At 37.9% G+C, this 21,767-nt stretch overlaps 1 non-coding gene across 1 annotated transcript; it reads right to left on the bottom strand.

The window, feature by feature from the left end:
- Window positions 1-7,961: 7,961 nt before the first annotated feature.
- Window positions 7,962-8,065, bottom strand: LOC130964957 (small nucleolar RNA R71). The gene has a single exon (XR_009081019.1). It is a non-coding gene; the product is annotated as a small nucleolar RNA R71 (small nucleolar RNA).
- Between the last annotated feature and the right edge of the window lie 13,702 nt (window positions 8,066-21,767).

Raw genomic sequence — 21,767 nt, 5'->3', positions numbered from 1 at the left:
AGGAAGTGCCATGGTTTGCAAACATTGCAAACTACAAGGTAGTGAGATTCATACCCAAAAAGTATAATAGGCAGCAATCAAAGAAATTGATCACGGATGCAAAGTACTATCTGTGGGATAAACCATATCTCTTCAAGAGATGTGCAGACAGAGTAATCCGTAGATGTGTGCCTAAAGAAGAAGCACAGAAGATCCTTTGGCATTGCCATGGATCACAATATAGAGGACACTCTGGAAATGAGCGAACAGCCACAAGAGTCCTCCAAAGTGGCTTCTATTAGCCTACTCTCTATAAAGACTCCCGAGAGTTTGTACTTAATTGTGACAGTTGCCAAAGATCTGGTAATCTGCCTCATAGTTATGCCATGCCTCAATAAGGAATCTTGAAGATTGAGTTGTTTGATGTATGGGGTATTGACTTTATGGGACCTTTTCCACCATCATACTCAAACACTTATATTCTGGTGGCAGTGAATTACGTATCCAAATGGGTGGAAGCTATTGCAACACCCACTAATAATACTAAGACAGTGCTGAAATTCCTCCAGAAATATATCTTCAACAGATTTGGTGTCCCTAGAGTACTAATCAGTGATGAGGGCACTCATTTCTGCAATAAACAGCTTTACTCTGCTATGGTTCAATATGGAGTTAGCCACAGGGTGGCAACTCCATATCATCCACAGACAAATGAGCAAGCTGAAGTCTCTAATAGAGAACTTAAAAGAATCCTGGAATGGACTGTGATTAACCGTAGAATGGATTGGGCAAGAAGCTTGGATGATGCTCTGTGGGCATACAGAACAGCATTCAAGACTCCTATAGGGACCTCTCCATACCAGCTTGTGTATGGAAAAGCATGTCACTTGCTAGTGGAACTGGAACATAAGGCCTATTGGGCAACCAGATTCCTAAACCTTGATACCAAGTTAGCTGGCGAAAAATGATTGCTCCAGTTAAATGAGCTAGAGGAATTCAGACTCAATGCTTTCGAAAGTGCAAAAATTTACAAAGAGAAAGCAAAAAGATGGCATGACAAGAAGCTGTCATCCAGAGTCTTTGAGCCAGGGCAGAAAGTTCTGCTATTTAATTCTAGGCTCAGATTATTCCCCGGGAAATTGAAATCCCGGTGGAGAGGTCCATATGTGATTACAAGTTTGTCACCATATGGATACGTAGAGCTTCAGGATAATGATTCTAACAAAAAGTTCATTGTTAATGGACAGAGAGTCAAACATTATCTTGAAGGCAATTTTGAGCAAGAATGCTCAAAACTGAGACTTAATTAAAGCTCAGTAATAGTCCAGCTAAAGACAATAAAGAAGCGCTTGCTGGGAGGCAACCCAGCCATTAACAAAGCTCATTTGTTAATTAATTAAATTTTACAGGTTCATAATAATTATCTTCAAGGTAAAATAGCAATTGCATGAGTTCACAGAGTTACAGAAAGATTCAGAGGATAAAATAGCAAAAAGAAACTCACTGGTGCGAAAAAGCCAGTAAGAGTTATTTTGGGTGCTAAACGCCCAAAAGAATCATCTACTGGGTATTTAATGCCAGTAGAGATAGCCATCTGGGCGTTAAATGCCAGAAAGAAGCAACTTCTAGGCGTTTAACGCCAGATTGGCAGCATCCTGGGCGTTCAGAAAAACGCCCAGTGACAAAGGATTTTTTGGTGTTTAACGCCAGCCAGATGCTACAGCTGGGCGTTAAACGCCCAGGAGAAGCTACAAATGGCGTTGAACGCCCAAAACATGCAGCGTTTGGGCGTTTAACGCCAGGATTGTGGAGGGGAGGAAGTTTTTTTTTTCCAACTTGATTTTTTTCAAATTTTCATGTTTCCATCCATAATTTCTTGCATAAACACATTACAAATCCTAATTTTTCAAATCCTTTTTCAAAAATATCAAATGTATCATAATTCTTAAACACAAATCCTTTTCAAATCCTCTCCAACTTCTTTTCAAATCTTTTTCAAAACGCAATTATCTTTTTAAATTCTTCTCAAATCTTTTTAAACTCATCATATCTTCTTTTCAAAATTCAGATTTATCTTTTTCAAATATCTTTCATAACTTTTCAATTTTAAATTACATCTTTTTCCTATCATACTTATCTTTTACAAATCATATCTTTTATCTTATCTTTTTCAAAATTTTCGAAAACCCACCCCCTCCCCTTTATATCCACGTTTGGCCTCCTTCCTCTCCTCCACCATTCGAAATTGGCTCTCCTTCTATCCCTCTCCTTTCCTTTCTTTTGCTTGAGGACAAGCAAACCTCTAAGTTTAGTGTGTTTATCCGTGATCACTAAGCCAATACTCACTAAGACCATGGCTCCTAAGGGAAAACAAACCACTCCAAGAGGCAAGAAAGAGAATATTCCAAAACTACTTTGGAATCAAGGAAAGTTCTTAACCAAAGAACATTCAGACCATTACTACAAAATAATGGGTATAAGGTCAGTGATCCCGGAAGTTAAATTCGATCTGAAAGAAGACGAATATCCGGAGATCCAAGAGCAAATTCGAAACATGAGCTGGGAAATCCTAGCTAATCCTGAAACAAAGGTGGGAAGAAACACGGTTCAGGAATTCTACTCTAATCTGTGGCAAACAGACAGGCAGAGAATAGCTGGAACCGCCTTCTATGACTATCGGACTTTGGTCAGAGGGAAGATTGTTCACCTCCACCCTGACAAAATCAGGGATATCTTTAAGCTACCTCAGCTGAAAGATGACCCAGACTCCTTTAATAGGAGAATGATAAGAACAAATAAGGGCTTGGACGAAATTCTAGAGGACATATGCCTCCCTGGAACCAAGTGGACAACCAGCACAAAGGGTGTCCCAAATCAACTCAAGAGAGAAGATCTCAAACCAATCGCCAGAGGCTGGGTGGACTTCATTGGGCGTTCTATACTGCCCACTAGCAACCGCTCTGAAGTCACCATCAAAAGAGCAGTAATGATCCATTGCATTATGTTGGGAAAAAAAGTAGAAGTTCATCAGCTAATTTCTTGTGAACTTTACACAATTGCAAACAAGAACTCCAAAGATGCCAAATTGGCTTATCCAAGCTTAATCTCTATGCTATGTAAAGATGCTGGGGTGAAGATGGGAGTAACTGAGTATATCTCAGTTGAGCAACCAATCACCAAAAAGTCAATGGAAGGACAAGAAGTGCAGGATGACCCCATCAAGAGGAGAGCACAGGAGTTCCTCCCGGAAATCCCTCAAATTGAATACTCGGAGCGTCTTGAAGCATCTTTCACTAAGTTGCAAGAAGCTATGGAGCAACTGAAGGAAGAACAACAAAATTAAAATAGCATGCTTTGCAAACTGCTTAGGGAACAAGAAGAGCAAGGGCGTGAACTGAAGCAACTGAAGCGTCAGAAGCTGTCTCTTGAAGGGCCAAGCACCCCACAGATTAAAGGAGTATCCACCTCCCAAAATAAAGGTTATTGAGTCCTAATCTTAACCTTAACTCTGTGATAGTTGTTCTTATTAGGAATTTACCTTAGAAGTTATATATGAGTAGTAGTAATTAGTATCTCTATTGTGATTTTATCTCCAATTAAGCTATAATTTATTTTTCTCATCACCATCAAACATGAATAAAATAGTAGATTTTTAGAATAAAGAGACAATATTTTTTCGAGTTTTTAATAAGGAAAATTCTAATTATTTAGATGTGGTAACAATACTTTTTGTCTTCTGAATGAATGCCAGAACAGTGCATATTTTTTATATTAAATTTTATGAATGTTAAAAATTGTTGGCTCCTGAAAGAATGATGAATAAGAGAAATGTTATTGATAATATGAAAAATCATGAAATTGATTCCTGAAGCAAGAAAAAGAAGTGAAAAAAAAGAAGCAGCAGTAGAAAAAGCCAATAGCCCTTAAAACCAAAAGGCAAGGGTAAAAAGGATCCAGGCCTAAGAGCCAATAGTCCCTAACCATGTGCTTGTGGCATGCAGGTTGTTGAGCGGATAATTTATACGCTTTTTGACATTGTTTTTAGGTAGTTTTTAGTAGGATCTAGTTACTTTTAGGGATGTTTTCATTAGTTTTTATGCTAAATTCACATTTTTGGACTTTACTATGAGTTTGTGTGTTTTTATGTGATTTCAGGTATATTCTGGCTAAAATTGAGGGACCTGAGCAAAACTCTGATAAAAGGCTGACAAAGGACTGCTGATGTTATTAGATTCTGACCTCCCTGCACTCGAAATAGATTTTCTGGAGCTACAGAACTCCAAATAGCGCGCTCTCAATGGCGTTGGATAGTAGACATTCAGAGCTTTCCAGAAATATATAATAGTCCATACTTTATTCGTGATTAGACGACGTAAACTGGCGCTCAACGCCAGTTCCATGCTGCATTCTGGAGTCAAACGCCAGAAACACGTCACGAACCAGAGTTGAATGCCAAAACACGTTACAACTTGGCGTTCAACTCCAAAAGAAGCCTCTACACGTGTAAAGCTCAAGCTCAGCCCAAGCACACACCAAGTGGGCCCCGGAAGTGGATTTCTGCATCAATTACTTACTTCTGTAAACCCTAGTAGCTAGTCTAGTATAAATAGAACATTTTACTATTGTATTCAGTGTCTGACCATTTGGTCTTTTGACCATAGGTCCTTCTCCCTATTTTCGAATTCATATCACATTTAGGGGGCTGCCCATTCGGCCATGCCTGGACCTTCACTTATGTATTTTCAACGGTGGAGTCTCTACACACCATAGATTAAGGGTGTGGAGCTCTGCTGTACCTCAAGTTTTAACGCAATTACTACTATTTTCTATTCAATTCAATTTATTCCTGTTCTAAGATACCATTCGTACTTCAACCTAATGGATGTGATGATCCGTGACACTCATCATCATCCGTCCCTATGAACGCATGCCTGACAACCACTTCCGTTCTACAAGCGAAAGCTAGAGTGTGTATCTCTTGGATTCCTGATGCACGACGCATGGTTGCCCTTGTCTGACAATCGAGCCTTCCATTCCGTGAGATCAGAGTCTTCGTGGTATAAGCTAGAATTGATGGCGGCATTCATGAGAATCTGAAAAGTCTAAACCTTGTCTGTGGTATTCCGAGTAGGATTCCGGGATTGAATGACTGTGATGAGCTTCAAACTCGCAATTGCTGGGCGTGATGACAAACGTAAAAGAATTAAGGGATTCTATTCCAACATGATCGAGAACCGACAGATGATTAGCCGTTCCGTGACAGAGCATTTGGACCTTTTTCACTGAGAGGATGGGATGTAGCCATTGACAACAGTGATGCCCTACATACAGCTTGCCATGGAAAAAAGTAAGAAGGATTGGATGAAGGCAGTAGGAAAGTAGAGATTTAGAAGGAGCACAGCATCTTCATACGACTATCTGAAATTCCCATCGATGATCTACATAAGTATTTCTATCTTTATTTTCTGTTTATTTACTATTATTATTCGAAAACTCTATCACCATTTATTATCCACCTGACTAAGATTTACAAGATGACCATAGCTTGCTTCATACCAACAATCTATGTGGGATCGACCCTTACTCACGTAAGGTTTATTACTTGGACGACCCAGTACACTTGCTGGTTAGTTGAGCGATGTTGTGAAATTATGTTAGATCATGGTATTGAGCACCAAGTTTTTGGGGCCATTACCAGGGAATCAATTTCGAACAACAATTTAAGTATGAATCAGAATTTCGTCCACCAAGTTTATGGTGCCGTTGCTGGGGATTGTTCGAGTTTGGACAACTGACGGTTCATCTTGTTGCTCATATTAGATAATTTTCTTTTCATTTTTTTTCAAAATTTTTTTTTAAATCTTTCAAAAAATTTTCTCCCTCTATTTTCAAAAATTCCTTCAGTGTTTTTTTAAAAATAAATTCTAGAGTTTCAAAATGGTATGCTGAAGCTTGGCTGGCCATCAAGCTTTAGACTAACCTGGTATGATTCCTGGAATTTTGATTGAAGACTTTGAATTCATTACATCCTTTTTCCTATATGTTTTTCGAAAAATATAAAATAAAATCCAAAAAAATAATAAAATTATAAAAAATAAAAAAAAATTGTGTTTCTTGTTTGAGTCTTGTATCATGTTTTAAGTTTGGTGTCAATTGCATATTCATATTGTTCTTGCATTTTTCGAAAAAATTCATGCATTCATAGTGTTCTTCATGATCTTCAAGTGGTTCTTGGTAAGTCTACTTGTTTGATCTTGATGTTTTCTTATTTTGTGTTCTTTGTTGTTTTTCATATGCATTTATGCATTCATATTGTCTAAGCATTAAAGATTTCTAAGTTTGGTGTCTTGCATGTTTTCTTTGCATCAAAAATTTTTCAAGAATATGTTCTTGATGTTCATCATGATCTTCAAAGTGTTCTTGGTATTCATCTTGACATTCATAATGTTCTTGCATGCATTATGTGTTTGATCCAAAATTTTCATGTTTTGGGTCATATTTGTGTTTTTCTCTCTCATAATTAAAAATTCAAAAATCAAAAAATAAATATCTTTTCCTTTTTTCTCTCAAAATTTCGAAAATTTGGGTTGACTTAGTCAAAAAATTTTAAAATTAGTTGTTTCTTGTAAGTCAAGTCAAATTTTCAAATTTAAAAAAAATCTTATCTTTTTAAAACTTTTTCAAAAATCAAATCTTTTTCATTTTTCTTATTAATTTACGAAAATCCTTTAAAATATTTTTCAAAAATCTTTTTCTTAGTTTTATCTTTATTTTCGAAAATTATGCTAACAATTAATATGATTGATTCAAAAATTTGAAGTTTGTTACTTTCTTGTTAAGAAAGGTTCAATCTTTAAATTCTAGAATCTTATCTTTTAGTTTCTTGTTAGTAAAGTAATCAATTTTAATTTTAATCATATCTTTTTATCTTATCTTTTATATCATATCTTTTTCAAAATTTTATCTTTTTCAAAAATTTGATTTTAAAATATCTTTTCTAACTTCTTATCTTCTTATCTTTTCAAAATTAATTTTCAAATCTTTTTCAACTAACTATTTGACTTTTTGTTTGTTTCTTATCTTTTTCAAAACCACCTAACTACTCTTCCCTCTCTAATTTTCGAAAATACTTCCCTTTTTTCAAAAAATTCTTTTTAATTAATTAATTGTTTTAAATTTTAATTTTAATTTTATTTCTTATCTTAATTTTCGAAAATCATTTACTCATTTTCAAAATTGTTTTCGAAAACTTCTCTCTCATCTTATTCTATTTATTCATTCATTTACTAACACTTCTCTTCATCTCAAATCACTGCCCTTATCCTCACCCTTGTGTTTGGATTCTCCTTTCTTTATCCCCTTTCTTCTTCTACTAATAATAAGGAACCTCTTTACTGTGACATAGAGGATTCCTCTTCTTTTTCTGTTCTCTTCTCCTTCATATAAGCAGGAACAAGGAAAAAGGCATTCTTGTTGAAGCTGATCCTGAACCTGAAAGGACTCTGAAGAAGAAACTAAGAGAAGCTAAATTACAATAATCCAGAGACAACCCTTGCTGAAATTTTCGAACAAGAAAAGGATATGGCAGCCGAACCCAACAACAATAATGCAAGGAAGATGCTTGGTGATTATACTACACCTACTTCCAAGTTTGATGGAAGAAGTATCTCAATTCCTGCCATTGGAGCAAACAATTTTGAGCTAAAACCTCAATTAGTTGCTCTAATGCAACAGAACTGCAAGTTTTATGGACTTCCATCAGAAGATCCCTACCAGTTCTTAACTGAGTTCTTGCAGATCTGTGAGACTGTTAAGACTAATGGAGTAGATCCTGAAGTCTACAGGCTCATGCTTTTCCCTTTTGCTGTAAGAGACAGAGCTAGAACATGGTTGGACACTCAACCTAAAGATATATCCTGGACTCCTGGGATAAGCTGGTCATGGCCTTCTTGGCTAAGTTCTTTCCTCCTCAAAAGCTGAGCAAGCTTAGAGTGGATGTTCAGACCTTCAAACAAAAAGATGGTGAATCCCTCTATGAAGCTTGGGAAAGATACAAGTAGATGACCAAAAGATGTCCTTCTGACATGTTTTCAGAATGGACCATGATAGATATATTCTATTATGGTCTATCTGAGTTCTCTAAGATGTCAGTGGACCATTCTGCAGGTGGATCCATTCACCTAAAGATAACGCCTGCAGAAGCTCAAAAATTTATTAACATGGTTGCAAATAACCAGTTCATGTACACTTCTAAGAGGAATTCCGTGAATAATGGGACGCCTCAAAGGAAGGGAGTTCTTGAAATTGATGCTCTGAATGCCATATTGGTTCAGAATAAAATGTTGACTCAGCAAGTCAACATGATTTCTCAAAGTCTGAATGGATGGCAAAATGCATCCAACAGTACTAAAGAGGCATCTTCTGAAGAAGAAGCTTATGATCCTGAGAACCCTGCAATAGCAGAGGTAAATTATATGGGTGAACCTTATGGAAACACCTATAATTCATCATGGAGAAATCATCCAAATTTCTCATGGAAGGATCAACAAAAGCCTCAACAAGGCTTTAATAATGGTGGAAGAAATAGACTCAGCAATATCAAGCCTTATCTATCATCTTCTCAGCAACAGACAGAGAATTCTGAACAGAGCACCTCTAACTTAGCAAATTTAGTCTCTGATCTGTCTAAGGCCACTTTAAGTTTCATGAGTGAGACAAGGTCCTCCATCAGAAATTTGGAGGCACAAATGGGCCAGCTGAGTAAGAAAGTAACTGAAACTCCTCCTAGTACTCTCCCAAGCAATACTGAAGAGAATCTAAAAAGAGAGTGCAAGGCCATTAACATAATCAAAATGGCCGAACCTAGGGAGGAAGGAGAGGACGTGAATCCCTATGAGGAAGACCTCATGGGACGTCTCTCAAGCAAGAAGGAGTTTCCTATTGAGGACCCAAAGGAATCTGAGGCTCATATAGAGACCATAGAGATTCCATTAAACCTCCTTCTGCCATTCATAAGCTCTGAAGACTATTCTTCCTCTGAAGAGGATGAAGATATAACTGGAGAGTAAGTTGCTCAATATTTAGGAGCTATCATAAAGCTGAATGCCAAGTTATTTGGTAATGAGACTTGGGTTCAGCAAACCTTACCTCAAAAGAGACAAGATCCTGGCAAATTCGTAATACCCTGCACCATAGGCACCATGATCTTTGAAAAAGCTCTGTGTGACCTGGGGTCAGGTATAAATCTTATGCCACTCTCTATAATGGAGAAGCTAGGAATCATTGAGGTACAGCCTGCTATATTCTCCTTACAAATGGCAGACAAGTAAGTAAGACAAGCTTATGGATTAGTAGATGACGTGTTAGTAAAGGTTGAAGGCCTTTACATCCCTGCTGATTTTATAATCTTAGACACCAGGAAGGAGGAGGATAAATGCATCATCCTTGGAAGACCCTTCCTAGCCATAGCAGGAGCTGTGATAGATGTTAACAGAGGAGAATTAGTCCTTCAATTGAATGGGGACTACCTTGTGTTTAAGACCCAAGGGTGTTCTTCTGTATACATGGAGAGGAAGCATGAAAAGCTTCTCTCAGTACAGAGTCAAACAAAGCCTCCACAATCAAACTCTAAGTTTGGTAATGAGAGGCCACAGCCAAACTCTAAGTTTGGTGTTGAATCCCCACATCCAAACTCTAAGTTTGGTGTTGGGAGTCTACAACATTGACCTGGTCACCTGTGTGGCTCTATGAGAGCCCACTGTCAAGCTATTGACATTAAAGAAGCGCTTATTAGGAAGCAACCCAATTTTTATTTATCTAATTTTATTTTATTTTTATTTTTCTTTTATGTTTTATTAGGTTCATGATCATGTGGAGTCACGAAAAAAATACTAAAATTAAAAACAGAATAAAAAACAGCAGAAGAAAAATCACACCCTGGAGGAAGGACTTACTGGCATTCAAACGCCAGTAAGGAGCATCTGGCTGGCGTTCAATGCCAGAACAGAGCATGGATCTGGCGTTGAACGCCAGAAACAAGCATCATCCTGGCGTTTGAACGCCAGGAATATACCCTGAGGAAAGCTGGCGTTGAACGCCAGAAACAAGCATGGAACTGGCGTTCAACGCCAGAAAGATGCTGCAATTGGGCGTTGAATGCCCAAAATAAGCATCACTTCGGTGTTCAAATGCCAGAATTGTATGCAAAGGCGTTTTACATGCCTAATTGGTGCAGGGATGTAAATCCTTGACACCTCAGGATCTGTGGACCCCACAGGATCCCCACCTACCTCAACTCACCTTCTCTCCTCTTCTTCACATTCATCCTCTCTTCCCCATAAACACTCTTTCCCAAAAACCCTTCACCAATCACCTCAATCTCTCTTTCCAATTACCCCCCTTCACCACTCACATCCTTCCATTCTTCCCCATAAACCTCACCTACCTTCAAAATTCAAAATCACCTTCCCACCCAACCCACCCAATATGGCCGAACCTTAACCCCTCTCCCTCCACTATAAATACCCCTCCATTCTTCTTCATTTTTACAACAACACAACCCTCTCTTCTCCACCTTGGCCGAAACACAACCTTCTCTCCCTCTCCTCCATATCTTCTTCTTCTTCATCTATTCTTTCTTCTCTTGCTCGAGGGCAAGCAATATTTTAAGTTTGGTGTGGTAAAAACATAGCTTTTTGTTTTTCCATAACCATTAATGGCACCTAAGGCCAGAGAAACCTCTAGAAAAGGGAAAGGGAAGACAAAAGCTTCCACCTCTGAGTCATGGGAGATGGAGAGATTCATCTCCAAAGCCCATCACTAAGAAAAGGATGGAGCAAACAAGAGAGCCCACTCATGGAACCCAAGAGACGGATGAGGAAGCTCATCACCAAGAAATCCCGGAGATGCCTCAAGGGATGCACTTTCCTCCCAACAACTATTGGAAATAACTCAACACTTCTCTAGAAGATTTCAGTTACAATATGGATCAATTAAGGGTGGAACATCAAGAGCACTCCATCATTCTCCATGAAATTAGAGAAGATCAAAGAGCAATGAGGGAGGAGCAACAAAGGCAAGGAAGAGACATAGAAGCGCTCAAGGACATCATTGGTTCTTCAAGAAGAAAGCGCCACCATCACTAAGGTGGACTCATTCCTTGTTCTTATTTTCTTTCTATTTTTTTTTTTGAATTTATGCTATATGCTTATTTATGTTTTGTGTCTCTAATTCATGATCATTAGTATGTAGTAACTATGTCTTAAGGTTATGAATAATTCCATAAATCCTTCACCTCTCTTAAATGAAAAATTTTTCTAATTCAAAAGAACAAGAAGTACATGAATTTTTGAAATTATCCTTGAATTTAGTTTAATTATATTGATGTGGTGACAATACTTTTTGTTTTCTGAATGAATGCTTGAACAGTGCATAATTTTGATTTTGTTGTTTATGAATGTTAAAATTGTTGGCTCTTGAAAGAATGATGAACAAAGAGAATATTATTGACAATTTGAAAAATCATGAAAATTGATTCTTGAAGCAAGAAAAAACAGTGAAAAAGCAAAAGCTTGCGAAAAAAAATTAGAAAGGAAAAGAAAAAGAAAAAGCAAGCAGAAAAAGCCAATAGCCCTTAAAACCAAAAGGCAAGGGTAAAAAGGATCCAAGGCTTTGAGCATCAATGGATAGGAGGGCCCAAGGAAATAAAATCCAGGCCTAAGCGGCTAAATCAAGTAGTCCCTAACTATGTGCTTGTGGCATGCAGGTCCAAGTGAAAAGCTTGAGACTGAGTGGTTAAAGTTGTGATCCAAAGCAAAAAAAGTGTGCTTAAGAACTCTGGACACCTCTAACTGGGGACTTTAGCAAAGCTGAGTCGCAATCTGAAAAGGTTCACCCAGCTATATGTCTGTGGCATTTATGTATCCGGTGGTAATACTGGAAAACAAAGTGCTTAGGGCCACGACCAAGACTCATAAAAGTAGCTGTGTTCAAGAATCAACAAACTTAACTAGGAGAATCAATAACACTATCTGAAATTCTAAGTTCCTATAGATGCCAATCATTCTAAACTGCAAAGGAAAAAGTGAGATGCCAAAACTGTTCAGAGGCAAAAAGCTACAAGTCCCGCTCATCTAATTAGAATTAATATTCATTGATATTTTGGGATTTATAGTATATTCTCTTCTTTTTATCCTAATTGATTTTCAGTTGCTTGGGGACAAGCAACAATCTAAGTTTGGTGTTGTGATGAGCGGATACTTTATACGCTTTTTCACATTGTTTTTAGGTAGTTTTTAATATGATCTAGTTACTTTTAGGGGTGTTTTCATTAGTTTTTATGCTAAATTCACATTTCTGGATTTTACTATGAGTTAGTGTGTTTTTCTGTGATTTCAAGTATTTTCTGGCTGAAATTGAGGGACCTGAGCAAAACTCTGACAAAAGGCTGACAAAGGACTGCTGATGCTGTTGGATTCTGACCTCCCTGCACTCGAAATGAATTTTCTGGAGCTACACAACCTCAAATGGCGTGCTCTCAACGGCGTTGGAAAGTAGACATCCAGAGCTTTCCAGAAATATATAATAGTTTATACTTTATTCGTGATTAGATGATGTAAACTGGCGCTCAACGCCAGTTCTATGCTGCATTCTGGAGTCAAACGCCAAAAACATGTCACGAACCAGAGTTGAACGCCAAAAACACGTTACAACTTGGCGTTCAACTCCAAAAGAAGCCTCTGCACGTGTAAAGCTCAAGCTCAGCCCAAGCACACACCAAGTGGGCCCCGAAAGTGGATCTCTGCATCAATTACTTACTTCTGTAAACCCTAGTAGCTAGTCTAGTATAAATAGAACATTTTACTATTGTATTCAGTGTCTTTGACCATTCGGTCTTTTGACCATAGGTCCTTCTCCCTATTTTTGAATTCATATCACATTTTGGGGGCTGGCCATTCGGCCATGCCTGGACCTTCACTTATGTATTTTCAACGGTGGAGTCTCTACACACCATAGATTAAGGGTGTGGAGCTCTGCTGTACCTCAAGTTTTAATGCAATTACTACTATTTTCTATTCAATTCGATTTATTCTTGTTCTAAGATACCATTCGTACTTCAACCTGATAGATGTGATGATCCGTGACACTCATCATCATCCGTCCCTATGAACGCGTGCCTGACAACCACTTTCGTTCTACAAGCGAAAGCTAGAGTGTGTATCTCTTGGATTCCTGATGCACGACGCATGGTTGCCCTCACCTGACAATCGAGCCTTCCATTCCGTGAGATCAAAGTCTTCGTGGTATAAGCTAGAATTGATGGCGGCATTCATGAGAATTCGAAAAGTCTAAACCTTGTCTGTGATATTCTGGGTAGGATTTCGGGATTGAATGACTGTGACGAGCTTCAAACTCGCGATTGCTGGGCGTGATGACAAACGCAAAAGAATCAAGGGATTCTATACCAACATGATCGAGAACCGACAGATGATTAGCGGTGCCGTGACAGAGCATTTGGACCTTTTTCACTGAGAGGATAGGATGTAGCCATTGACAACGGTGATGCCCTACATACAGCTTGCCATAGAAAGAAGTAAGAAGGATTGGATGAAGGCAGTAGGAAAGCAGAGATTCAGAAGGAGCACAGCATCTTCATACGCCTATCTGAAATTTCCATCGATGATCTACATAAGTATTTCTATCTTTATTTTCTGATTATTTACTATTATTATTCGAAAACTCTATCACCATTTATTATTCGCCTGACTGAGATTTACAAAATGACCATAGCTTGCTTCATACCAACAATCTCTGTGGGATCGACCCTTACTCACGTAAGGTTTATTACTTGGATGACCCAGTACACTTGCAGGTTAGTTGAGCGAAGTTGTGAAATTATGTTAGATCATGGTATTGAGCACCAAGTTTTTGGGGCCATTACCAGGGAAACAATTTTGAACAATAATTTAAGTATGAATCACAATTTTGTCCACCACAGGTCCAAGTGAAAAGTTTGAGAATGAGTGATTAAAGTCGTGATCCAAAGCAAAAGAGTGTGCTGAAGAACTCTGGACACCTCTAATTGGGGACTCTAGCAAAGCTAAGTCACAATCTAAAAAGGTTCACCCAGTTATTGGCGGCCATTCTTGAGAATCTGGAAAGTCTAAACCTTGTCTGTGGTATTCCAACTAGGATTCAGGGATTGAATGACTGTGACGAGCTTCAAACTCGCAAGTGTTGGGCGTAGTGACAGACGCAATAGAATCACTGGATTTTATTCCGACATGATCGAGAACCGACAGATGATTAGCCGTGCTGTGACAGAACATTTGGACCATTTTCACTGAGAGGATGGGAAGTAGCCATTGACAACGGTGACGCCCTATATACAGCTTGCCATAGGAGGAATGGTGGACGAAATTGTGATCCATATTCTTTTGTACTTGTATGAAATCATTATTATGGCACCGGTTGAATTCACAACTCCGTTCAACTAACCAGCAAGTGTACTGGGTCGTCCAAGTAATAAACCTTACGTGAGTAAGGGTCGATCCCACAGAGATTGTTGGTATGAAGCAAGCTATGGTCACCTTGCAAATCTCAGTTAGGCAGATTAAATTGGTTTATGGTTTCGAAAATTAATAATAAAATAGAAAATAAAAGGGATAGAAATACTTATGTAAATTAATAGTGGGAATTTCAGATAAGTGTATGGAGATGCTGTGCTCCTCTTGAATCTCTACTTTCTCATTGCTTTCATCCAATCCTTCTTACTCCTTTCCATGGCAAGCTGTATGTAGGGCATCACTATCATCAATGGCTACTTTTAATCCTCTCGGAAAAATGGTCCTATGCGCTGTCACTGCACGGCTAATCGTCTGGAGGCATCACCCTTGGTTGATAGCTACATCCCATCCTCTCAGTGAAAATGGTCCAAATGCTCTGTCACAGCACGTCTAATCATCTATCGGTTCTCAATCAGGTTGGAATAGAATCCATTGATTCTTTTGCATTTGTCACTAACGCCCAGCCTTCAGGAGTTTGAAGCTCGTCACAGTCATTCAATACCGGAATCCTACTCGGAATACCACAGACAAGGTAGACTTTCCGGATTCCCAGGATCCTACTCGGAATACCACAGACAAGGTTAGACTTTCCGGATCCTCATGAATGCCACCATCTATCTAGCTTATACCACGAAGATTCTGTTGGGGAATCTAAGAGATATGCGCCCGGCCTAAGGTAGAACGGAAGTGGTTGTCAATCACGCGCGTTCATAAGTGAGAATGATGATGAGTGTCACGGATCACCACATTCATCAAAGTGTTGTGCAACGTATATCTTGGAATAAGAATAAGAGAGAATTGAGTGAAAAGTAATAGTAATTGTATTGAAACTTGAGGTACAGCAGAGCTCCACACCCTTAATCTATGGTGTGCAGAAACTCCACCGTTGAAAATACATAAGTAAAAGGTTCAGGCATGGCCGAATGGCCAGCCCCCTAAAACGTGATCAATAGTCTCTTAGGATGAAGAATAAAACAAAACTGAGACCAAAGATGTCTAATACAATAGTTAAATGTTCTATTTATAATAAACTAGCTCCTAGGGTTTACATGAGTAAGTAATTGATGCATAAATCCACTTCCGGGGCCCACTTGGTGTATGCTTGGGCTGAGCTTGATCAATCCACGAGCTGAGGCTTCTCTTGGAGTTGAACTCCAAGTTATGACGTGTTTTGGGCGTTCAACTCCGGATGATGACGTTTTTCTGGCGTTTAACTCCAGACAGCAGCATGTACTTGGCGTTCAACACCACGTTACGTCGTCAATTTCCGAATAAAGTATGGACTATTATATATTGCTGGAAAGCTCTGGATGTCTAATTTCCAACTCCTTTAAGAGCGCGCCATTTGAAGTTCTGTAGCTCCAGAAAATCCATTTTGAGTGCAGGGAGGTCAGATTCCAACAGCATCAGCAGTCCTTTTGTCAGCCTTTTTTAGAGTTTTGCTCAAGTCCCTCAATTTCAGCCAGAAATTACCTGAAATCACAGAAAAACACACAAACTCATAGTAAAGTCCAGAAATGTGAATTTAACATAAAAACTAATGAAAACATCCCTAAAAGTAGCTTGAACTTACTAAAAACTACCTAAAAACAATGCCAAAAAGCGTATAAATTATCCGCTCATCACAACACCAAACTTAAATTGTTGCTTGTCCCCAAGCAACTGAAAATAAAATAGGATAAAAAGAAGAGAATATACTATAATTCCAGAATATCAATGAATATTAATTATAATTAGATGAGCGGGACTTGTAGCTTTTTTGCTTCTGAACAGTTTTGGCACCTCACTTTTTCCTTTGAAGTTTAGAATGATTGGCTTCTCTAGGAACTTAGAATTTTGGATAGTGTTATTGACTTTCCTAATTAAGCATGTTGATTCTTGAACACAGCTACTTTTGAGTCTTGGCCGTGGCCCTAAGTACTTTGTTTTCCAGTATTACCACCGGATACATAAATGCCACAGACACATGACTAGGTGAACCTTTTCAGATTGTGACTCAGCTTTGCTAGAGTCCCCAGTTAGAGGTGTCCAGAGCTCTTAAGCACACTCATTTTGCTTTGGATCACGACTTTAACCACTCAGTCTCAAGCTTTTCACTTGGACTTTCATGACACAAGCACATAGTTAGGGACAGCTTGATTTAGCCGCTTAGGCCTGGATTTTATTTCCTTGGGCCCTCCTATCCATTGATGCTCAAAACCTTGGATCCTTTTTACCCTTGCCTTTTGGTTTTAAGGGCTATTGGCTTTTTCTGCTTGCTTTTCCTTTTTCTTTCTATTTTTTTTTCGCCATTTTTTTACTTTTCACTGCTTTTTCTTGCTTCAAGAATCAATTTCATGATTTTTCAGATCATCAATAACATTTCTCTTTGTTCATCATTCTTTCAAGAGCCAACAATTTTAACATTCATAAACAACAAGATCAAAAGACATATGCACTGTTCAAGCATTCATTCAGAAAACAAAAGTATTGTCACCACATCAATATAATTAAATTAAATTCAAGGATAAATTCGAAATTCATGTACTTCTTGTTCTTTTGAATTAAAACATTTTTCTTTTAAGAGAGGTGAAGGATTAATGGATTTTATTCATAGCTTTAAGACATAGTTACTACATACTAATGATCATGAAGTAGAGACACAAAACATAAATAAACACAGCATAAAAACCGAAAAGCAGAAAGAAATAAGAACAAGGAATAAATCCACCTGAGTGAGGGTGGCGCCTTCTTGAAGGTCCAATGGTGCTCTTTGAGCTCCTCTATGTCTCTTCCTTGCTTCTGTTGAATGATTCCTAGTAATTTTGGTGTTTCTACCCTTAGTTGCTTCCAATATTTGTGTGGAGGACAATTTATCCCCTGAGGTATCTCAGGGATCTCTTGATTTGCAGCCACATGTTCTACCACTGAGCTATGACGGCTTTATATGAGTCTTTCCATCTCCCAAGACTCAGAGGTGGAAGCTTTTGTCTTCCCTTTGAGGTTTCTCTGGCCTTAGGTGCCATTAATGGTAATGGAAAAGCAAAAAAATTATGCTTTTACCACACCAAACTTAAAATATTGCTCGCCCTCGAGCAAGAGAAGAAAGAAGAGAAGAAGAAGAAGAAGATGGAGGTGAGTGAGGGGAGATGGATTCGGCTATATGGGTGGGAATGGGTGGGAAAGAGAAGTTGAATTGTAAAGGTAGGTGGGGTGTATGGGGAAGAGTGGATAGATGTAGGTGGTGAATGAAAAACAGAAGGGATGACCATGAATGGAGTGAGAGAGGGCGAGGTAGGTGGGGATCCTGTGAGGTCCACAGATCCTGAGGTGTCAAGGAATTCCATCCCTGCACCAAATAGGCATGTAAAACGCCTTGGCACACCATTCTGGCGTTTAAACGCCCATTGGTGCACATTCTGGGCGTTCAACGCCCATGTAAAGCATGTTTCTGGCGTTGAACGCCAGTTTCATGCTTGTTACTGGTGTTCAGCGCCAGCTTTTCTTCTCTGGGCACATTCCTGGCGTTCAGCGCCAGAATGTTGCTTGTTTCTGGCGTTCAGCGCCAGAATGATGCTCTGTTCTGGCATTGAACGCCAGCCAGATGCATCTTACTGGCGTTCAACGCCAGCCTGTGCGTCTTCCAGGGTGTGAATATTTTCTTCTGCTGTTTTTTATTCTGTTTTTAATTTTTATGATTTTTTCGTGACTCCTCATGATCATGTACCTAATAAAACACAAAATAACAATAAAATAAAATAAAAAATAGAAATTAGATAGATAAAATTGGGTTGCCTCCCAACAAGCGCTTCTTTAATGTCAATAGCTTGACAGTGGCTCTCATGGAGCCACAAGGTGATCAGGTCAATGTTGTATAGTTGCCAACACCAAACTTAGAGTTTGGATATGGGGTCTTAACACCAAACTTAGAGTTTGGTTGTGGCCTCACAACACCAAACTTAGAGTTTGACTGTGTGGGCTCTTCTTGACTCTGAACTAAGAGAAGCTCTTCATGCTTACTCTCTTTTGTCACAGAGGGATGGCCATGTGCCTTAAACACAAGGTAGTCCCCATTCAATTGAAGGATTAATTCCCCCCTGTTGACATCTATCACAGCTCCTGCTGTGGCTAGGAAAGGTCTTCCAAGGATGATGCAATCATCCTCTTCCTTCCTAGTGTCTAAGATTATGAAATCAGCAGGGATGTAAAGGCCTTCAACCTTTACCAACACGTCCTCTACTATTCCATAAGCTTGTCTCAGTGACTTGTCTGCCAGTTGTAATGAGAACAAGGCAGGTTGTACCTCAATGATCCCCAGCTTCTCCATTACAGAGAGTGGCATAAGATTTATCCCTGACCCCAGATCACACAGAGCTTTTTCAAAGATCATGGTGCCTATGGTACAGGGTATTAAGAACTTGCCAGGATCTTGTTTCTTTTGAGGTAGAATTTTCTGAATCCAAGTATCCAGTTCATTGATGAGCAAGGGAGGTTCACTTTCCCAAGTCTCATTACCAAATAGCTTGGCATTCAGCTTCATGATAGCTCCTAAATATTGAGCAACTTGCTCTCCAGTCACATCTTCATCCTCTTCAGAGGATGAATAGTCTTCAGAGCTCATGAATGGCAGAAGGAGATTTAATGGAATCTCTATGGTCTCTATATGAGCCTCAGATTCCTTTGGATCCTTAATAGGAAACTCCTTCTTGCTTGAGGGACGTCTCAGGAGGTCTTCCTCACTAGGATTTTCGTTCTCCTCCTCTTTTATGCATTCGGCCACATTGATCACATCAATGGCCTTGCACTCTCCTTTTGGATTCTCTTCTGTATTGCTTGGGAGAATACTGGGAGGAGTTTCAATGACTTTCTTACTCAGCTGGCCTACTTGTGCCTCCAGATTTCTAATGGGGGATCTTGTTTCACTCATGAAACTGAAAGTGGCCTTTGACAGATCAGAGACTACATTAGCTAAATTAGAGGTGTTTTGTTCAGAGTTCTCTGTCTGTTGCTGAGAAGATGATGGATATGGCTTGCTATTGTTTAGCCTGTTGCGTCCACCATTGTTAAAGCCTTGTTGAGGCTTTTGTTGATCCTTCCATGAGAAATTTGGATGATTTCTCCATGATGAGTTATAGGTGTTTCCATAAGGTTCACCCATGTAATTAACCTCTGCCATGGCAGGGTTTTCAGGATCATAAGCTTCTTTAGAAGCTGCCTCTCTAGTACTGTTGGATGCATGTTGCCATCCATTCAGATTTTGAGAGATCATGTTGACCTGTTGAGTCAACACTTTGTTCTGAGTCAATATGGCATTCAGAGTATCAATTTCAAGAACACCTTTCTTCTGAGGTATCCCATTGTTCACGGAATTCCTCTCAGAAGTGTACATGAACTGGTTGTTTGCAACCATGTCAATGAGTTCTTGAGCCTCTTCAGGCGTTTTCTTTAGGTGGATGGATTCGGATTTTTGGATGAAGAGAGGTGAAGAGAAGTGTTAGTAAATAAATAATTAAATAGAATAAGAAAAGAGAAGGGAAATTTCAAAAATAATTTTGAAAAAGAGATTAGTAATTTTCGAAAATTAGAGATAAAATGTAATTAAAATTAAAACATGAAACAAATAGTTAATTAAAAAGAATTTTTGAAAAAGGGGTGAGATATTTTCGAAAATTGAAGAGGGAAAAGTAGTTAGGTGGTTTGGAAAAAGATAAGAAACAAACAAAAAGTTAGTTAGTTGATTGAAAAAGATTTGAAATCAAAATTTTTTTAAAAAGGTAAGAAGATAGGAAGTTAGATAAGATATTTTGAATTCAAATTTTGAAAAAGATAAAATTTTGAAAAAGATAAGATAAGAGATAAAAAGATTTTAATTTAAAAATTTGAAATTACTTACTTCACTAACAAGAAACTACAAGATAAGATTCTAGAACTTAAAGATTGAACCTTTCTTAACAAGAAAGTAACAAACTTCAAATTTTTGAATCAATCACATTAATTATTAGTGAATTTTCGAAAATATGATATAAAGATAAGAAAAAGATTTTGAAAATATTTTGAAAAATATTTTTGAAATTTTCGAAAGATAGAAAAAAAAAGATGAAAAAGATATGATTTTTGAAAAAGATTTTGAAAAGACAAGATTTTTAAAATTGAAATTTTGACTTGACTTGTAAGAAACAACAAATTTTGAAAATTTTTGACCAAGTCAACCCAAAATTTCGAAAATTTGGAGAGAAATAAGGAAAAGATATTTTTTATTTTTGAATTTTTTTAATTATGAGAGAGAAAAACAACAAAAATACTTAATGCATGAAATTTTTAGATCAAAACAATGAATGCATGCAAGAATGCTATGAATGTCAAGATGAACACCAAGAACACTTTGAAGATCATGATGAACATCAAGAACATAATTTTGAAAAATTTTTTATGCAAAGAAAATATGCAAGATACCAAACTTAGAAATTTTTAATGCTTGGAAAATATGAATGCAAAGATGCACATGAAAAACAAGAAAAGAAACAAAACAAGAAAACATCAAGATCAAACAAGAAGACTTATCAAGAACAACTTGAAGATCATGAAGAACACTATGAATGCATGGAATTTTCGAAAAAAATGCAAGAAAATTTTTAAAGCATGCAATTGACACCAAACTTAAAAATTGACTCAAGACTCAAACAAGAAACACAAAAAATTTTTTTTTATGATTTTCTAATTTTTTTTGGATTTTTATTAATTTTTTTTTTGAAAATAAAGTTTGGAAAAACGAAAAATAAAAGAAAAATTTTGAAAAAGATTTTAGAAAAGAAAATTACCTAATCTGAGCAATAAGATGAACCGTCAGTTGTCCATACTCGAACAATCCCCGGCAACGGCGCCAAAAACTTGGTGGATGAAATTGTGATCCATATTCTTTTGTACTTGTATAAAATCATTATTATGGCACCAGTTGAATTCACAACTCCGTTCAACTAACCAGCAAGTGTACTGGGTCGTCCAAGTAATAAACCTTACATGAGTAAGGGTCGATCCCACAGAGATTGTTGGTATGAAGCAAGCTATGGTCACCTTGCAAATCTCAGTTAGGCAGATTAAATTGGTTTATGGTTTCGAAAATTAATAATAAAATAGAAAATAAAAGGGATAGAAATACTTATGTAAATTAATAGTGGGAATTTTAGATAAGTGTATGGAGATGCTGTGCTCCTCTTGAATCTCTATCCTTCTTACTCCTTTCCATGG

Source organism: Arachis stenosperma, chromosome 2 (assembly GCF_014773155.1).
Source record: "Arachis stenosperma cultivar V10309 chromosome 2, arast.V10309.gnm1.PFL2, whole genome shotgun sequence".
Lineage (NCBI taxonomy): Eukaryota > Viridiplantae > Streptophyta > Magnoliopsida > Fabales > Fabaceae > Arachis > Arachis stenosperma.
This window is presented reverse-complemented; position numbering and strand designations above follow the sequence as displayed.